Raw genomic sequence first — 6,252 nt, 5'->3', positions numbered from 1 at the left:
TAGTGAAAGTCTGTGAGTTCTCTGATCTTTACTTCTTTTTTTAGGCAGACCTGTTGTCCTTAACTGACTTTCCGGGTCATGAACATTCCTTCAGAAGTGTTCCTTTTCCCTCTCAGCAAATATGGAAGACTGACTATCCTGATATTCCCAGACATTCTTTGCTGTGATTTGTAAGCCCGATATAAACCCTTCCACTTTTTCAAAAGCATTCATTTGGTACACATATGGTATAGAGTGCTATATTCCAGGGGCTACGCTTGGGATGTGTGATTGATATAAAATAAAACCCCTGTCCTCAAAGAACTCTGCGTCAGGAGGAACAGTCAGAAACACATATTAATAGGATAACTTGTGATGAGGTTAATTAGAAATGAGGTAAAGAGGAACTGCAGAGGAAGGAATACCTAATCTGTTGACAGGTGAAGGAAAGGAGGCTGCAGCAGCGAAGAAAGGCTTTCTTGAAGAGTTGATACTGAACTAAATCTGGAGGGATGATTAGAAGTCAGAAGTCAGCCGAAAGAGAGAGAGAGAGAGAGAGAGAACGAACCATGTGAACTGAGGAAGGAGTGTCACCATGTTAAGAGAGATGAGTTGGTTGGGCGTGGTGGCTCACGCCTGTATTCCCAGCACTTTGGGAGGCTGAGGCGGGCGGATCACCTGACGTCAGGAGTTCGAGACCAGCCTGGCCAACATGGTGAAACCCTGTCTCTACTAAAAATACAAAAATTAGACGGGCCCACGTGTTGGTGCGCTCCAGTAATCCCAGCTACTTGTGGGGCTGGGACAGGAGAATCGCTTGAACCTGGGAGGCAGGTTGCAGTGAGCCGAAATTGCTGCACTCCAGCCTGGGCAACAGAGTGAGACTGTCTCAAAAAAAAAAAAAGAGTGGTGCAGTATGATCCGCCTAGAGCACATTTGGGCAATGATGGGATGACTGAGAGAGTAGGCAAAAATCCAATTGTTAAGAAGTTTATACTTAACCTGGTTGGCAGTTGGAAACTTTTATAAAAATTTTAAGTGGGGCAGCAACATGATGAAATTTAAATACAGAAAGAACCCTATAGTGGTTGAGATTCGAGTCAAAATATCAATTAGGTGGTTATTGCAATAGTTCAGGAGACAAAGGTTGAGAGGCTGAATGGAGGCAGTACAAAGAGGAGAGGACTAGCTTGGGAAACTGAGATTTAGATAGTAGGGGAGAGATGACTGGGTGGCAGGATGTAGAGAGTGAGTAGAATTTCTAGGAAGACTTCAAGGTTTCTAATTTTGCTTTATGTGCCTGGATGGAAAGTGTTTAAGAGCATGGGCTTTGTGGTCAGACATGCCAAGGTGTGCATCTGCCACTTAATAGTTTTGTGATCTCGAGCAAGTTACCATGCCTTTAAATCCTATTTGGTGATAAAGGTTAATAGAATACATAGAGTTGTTTTGAGGATTAAATAGGATAATATATATAAAATTCTTATGTTGGCTATTATTTTTATTATCAAACAAGAAATATAGGAAGAAAGCTGATTAGAGTTCGGTCTTGGTTTCTCATGCCTGTATCCCAGCACTTTGGGAGGCCGAGGCAGGCAGATCACCTGAGGTCAGGAGTTCAAGACCAGCCTGGCCAACATGGTGAAACCTCGACTACTAAAAATACAAAAAGTTAGCCAGGTGTGGTGGTGGGCACCTGTAATCCCAGCTACTCGGGAGGCTGAGGCAGGAGAATCACTTGAACACGGGAGGTGGAGTCTGCAGTGAGCCGAGATTGCCCATTGCATTTCAGCCTGGGCAACAAGCGCAAAACCTGAAACTCCGTCTCAAAAAAAAAAAAAAAAAAAAGAAAGAGAAAGATTCTCTGGTCATTTTGGGACATGTTATGTTTAGGTTGCCTTCAGCTCATCTAAATGATGATATTTAGAAGGTAGTTGGAAGTAAGGCCCTAAAAAAAGTGTGAGATACAGGTGAGCTGGAGGATAATATGGAAGCCAGTTGAAATTATGTATATAAAGGGAAGGAGGATACTTTTTCTAATGTTTGCGTTAGCATAGGAAAGATGCTGGTAAATTATATTTAGTGGTCCTTCATTAATATTCATGAAGTGAAGGGCTTGCCATGAGTGAAGCATTTGATTGTTCTGCCTGGCATCCTACATTCAAAAGTTGTACAGCAGGAAAAAAAAGTTTTGTAATTCAGGACAGGGGTATAGTAGGTTTAATTATACATTTTGATTAATCTTTACAGTTAATATTTTACATTGATTTATATTGATGATAGGATAAAGTGATATTTGATATTTTGAATATATTAGATTATCCAAATACATAATTAACTTCACTTTTTTATTCTTTTTTACCTTTTTTAATGTGACTACTAGAAAATTTTAAATGATATATATGGCTTACATTATAGTTTTATTGAACAGTGCTGGATAGAGTAGTGGTTAAAATGGCAGGCTCTGAAATCACACTACTTTGGTTTTATCCTAGCTCTTACTAACAGCTGTATAATACTGAGGAAGTTAAACTTTCAAAAACTCAATCAACTAATCTATAAAATGGAGATAATACAGATATCATATCCTTATGAATTTGGGAGAGAACAAATATTCAGACTATGGCAATTAGGAGAGAAGAAAGATGACATGACATGGAAGAAGAGTATGAAAAGAGATGCAGACATCTTAAGACCAGAGGACACAATGGGATGGGGTAAAGTGTGATAGAATTCATGCTATGAATTGCCATGATCTTAGTAAACTAGAAGGATGAGGAATATTGGGATGAAATTATAGAGATTTGAAAAAAAAAAGATTTTGGATTTGTCATTGTAGTAGATGAGGTATTGTAGGGAATGAGACAAAGATGATGAGATTAAGACTGCTCAGAAGGAATCAGTCTAGGTTTATACCCTAAAGTTTTGTTGATCAGTGTTTTTCTTAGATCCTTGGGATTTCCTAGGTAAGGTAGAAGAGTTCATGAACCCAGGCCTAATGTGTGAGCCCCTTTGGGGTAGGGGTTAGAGGTGGGGAGATTGTTCATTTAGGGGTTTAGAGGAGCTCAATTTAGTCCCAGTACCCTGGGATGTTTTTAGCATTTATTTGCCAAACACTGTAATACGTTATTTATATATACTACCTTATGTACTTCTCACCACAATCATATTATATCATTGTTAGATCCATTTTATAGATTAGGTGATTGCATTTTAGAGTTTAATTTCCTCAGTGTTATATACCTGTTAGTGTAAGAGCTGGGATAAAACCAAAGTAGTGTGGTTTCAGAGCCTGCCATTTTAACCACTGCTCTATCCAGCACCGTTCAATGGAACTATAAGCCACATATATCATTTTAAATTTTCTAGTAGTCACATTAAACAGATTTTTTTAAAGGTTAGTTTTAATATATTTTATGTAATCTAATGTATCCAAATAGGATAAAATCATTTCATTCTATAATCAATGTAAAAATTTTATATGATTTTTATTAATCCTGAGTTGAAAATTGAGTGTGTATTAGCACATCTCAATTTGGACTACCTGTGTTTCTAGTGCTCTAGTGTTCAGTAAGCTACATGTGGCTGGTGGCTACCATATTGGACAGTGCGGATCTGTTCCTTAGATCGAAGTAATTCTGAAGCTTTGGAAGAGTGCAGAGGTGCCTTTTGCTTGTGACAGCACTAATTTGTGTGAATGTTATGACGATGGAGTAGCCTGTAGTCCACTGTTTCCCTGCTTGATTGGGACAGGAAAGCCTCCCAGCAGTTGAGAACAACAAAAACAACCATTGAAAGGTAGTTGTTCACAGCAACTCTCCTGAGAACTGGGTACCCCAAAACTAAATCAAATGTATAGATTAATTAGAGGGCAGTTCGTATTTTAAAAGAATTCCCAGCATTCCTTTACATAATGATCTCTCATTATAATACTCTACATTTGTTAAGGCCTTAGCATGTGTAGAACAACACTTTATATATACTTCCTTATTTGATTCCTCACAGTAAACCAGTGAGGTATTAGCTCCGTTTTTATAGATGATGAATTGGTTTATGGAAGGATTTGAGTGATTTGCTTCATTTTTATAGATGACAAATTGATTTATGGAGGGATTTCAGTGATTTGCTGAGTTTATGTGTGATAAAGGTGAACCCCCAATACTTATTTTATAGGCTCTGGTCTGTTATATTTTTTCACTGTGCCAATCACCTTTGCCTTGTATATAGCAAAATATACTGTATTTATGAACTGTGATCAGTTAGCACTCTCGGAACCCAATATGTCAGCCTCTTCCCAGAAGTGCGTTCCTTAAACTCCTGTGTAATTGTTATAGTGCCTGTACTCCATTTCCTGCTCAATTACTGAATCTTTCTTTCCATGTCTTTGTCTTATGCTGGCTCAGAAATAATCCTAAACTGATGACTTTTTGTTGTGTTTGTTTTTGATGTTGCTATTTTATTTGCACCTAGATTGCATAGGATTAAATCATCGTGGGAGCATGTAACTAGTCATGAGAAATAAAGTATCTTGAGTCCACTCCCAGCCCTCATTTTTTTTGTCCAGTAAAATCTTGATTCTATAGAGGAATTGTATGTTGTCAAGCTTGTGCTTTTATTCCTGTAATCTTTTCTGAAATTAGGCAATAAGATGCAAAAAGCACCCCCCTCCCTGCATGCTTTACAGATGGAATTTCCATAGGACATTTTTGGATTTTTTGTTTGTTTGAACAAAGGATTTCCAGTTACCAACAGATTTTGGATCTGCAGGTTGGATCTATAAAGGACCTCAAATGCCAGCTTAGAGATTTGAGCTCTATATTGGCTTTGAGGAGCCACATGATTAAAATAATGTAGGCAGAATAATATAGAGGATAGTTATCTGACATGTCTGGTATGAGACTAGTTCAGATTAACAGTAATCCTAACTCTAAAGGAGCTCAGTGATTGAAAAAGACATTATAACTCATCAGAATGTATGGATGACTAATGATGTTTAAATGAGACTGTTGGTAAGGCACATAACTGATTGTCATCCACTTCTCAAAGTTATATTATCGCTTGGTCATTCTCAGCCAACATTACACTCATTATAGCACAATTGTTCTCATTATTCAGTTATTACCATAGCATTTGTTTTTAAGAAATCTTTTTAGAACATGCATGTCTTGATTCCAATATTTGTGAGCTTTCAGTGATCTACTGTAATGAGTTTGGACCAAGATGTAGTTGGCATAGACATTTAAGGAAATAGATTTGAAATAAAAATCTCAAATGAGAAGTTCTTGAGCCCAGTTACTCAGCTTTCAGCCTCTTAAATGGCCATAATAATAAGTCTAATTTTTATACATAGTACCTACTTTTTATAGTTCAGAGGTTTAAATGCAATCCCATATGTAAAGTGTTTAGCACAGTGTTTAGCATACTATATATTTAATGTAGTTGTTGCTGTTCTTATTGTAATCATCATTTTAGTTAACAGCGGTATAGACTGGGTGACCAAAGGTGAAGAGTCATTGAGGCTAATTAGGAAATTATATTGGGAACTAAATGTGAGAAATACTGAGGAAAGAATTGATAGGATTTAGGAGTTGATTAGATTTGAGTCAGGGTGAATGGATTATTCCTATAGGAAACTCATGGGTTTAGGGTAGGGATTGGTTAATTATTCCTGGAGTTTGAGCTAGTGATTATTTAAGCAGGCAGTTGGAAATACAGGGTTCAAGTTTGCAAGAAAAGTCAGAATTGATCATAATAATTAGTCACACAAAAATCCTGGAAGAAATTAGAAAAAAAGCAATTTCTTCCTCTAATGTTACTGTGGACTTTTTTTTTAGGTGCTTGTAGCAGAATATTGTGGGTTTTTTTAACCCATGTTTGGTTATTTTTATTCATAGGCATTTATATGTATTCATATATTACATATCAATAGAGGAAATGTTGAAGGACTTGCCTTAGCTCTGCCTCTTAATAACTGGATGACCTTGGACAAGTTTTCTAATTTCTTTGTGCCTCAGTAGTTTTATAAAATTGAGGTGATAATGGCACCTGTTTTCAAAGGGTAATAGTAAGAAATAGAAGACTTATGGCTGGGCGCAGTGGCTCATGCCTGTAATCCCAATATTTTGGGAGGCCAAGGCAAGTGGATCACTTGAGGTCAGGAGTTTGAGACCAGCCTGGCCAACATGGCAAAACCCCGTCTCTACTAAAAATATAAAAACTAGCCAGGTGTTGTGGCAGGCACCTGTAATCCCAGCTACTCTGGAGGCTGAGGCA

At 37.6% G+C, this 6,252-nt stretch overlaps 1 protein-coding gene across 9 annotated transcripts in view; it reads left to right on the top strand.

Annotated features, from left to right (window-relative positions):
• PMS1 (PMS1 homolog 1, mismatch repair system component) overlaps positions 1 to 6,252 on the top strand; it is an 89,052-nt gene that overhangs the window by 1,204 nt on the left and 81,596 nt on the right. Inside the window, exon 2 of one of the 9 annotated variants that reach the window (XM_010370275.2) lies at positions 45 to 170. The exons of the other annotated variants lie outside the window; for them this stretch is intronic. The gene's annotated coding sequence lies outside the window, so the exon portion shown is untranslated. The remainder of the gene's footprint in view (positions 1 to 44; positions 171 to 6,252) is intronic. 9 annotated transcript variants of the gene reach the window in all.

Source organism: Rhinopithecus roxellana, chromosome 14 (assembly GCF_007565055.1).
Source record: "Rhinopithecus roxellana isolate Shanxi Qingling chromosome 14, ASM756505v1, whole genome shotgun sequence".
NCBI lineage: Eukaryota > Metazoa > Chordata > Mammalia > Primates > Cercopithecidae > Rhinopithecus > Rhinopithecus roxellana.
This window is presented reverse-complemented; position numbering and strand designations above follow the sequence as displayed.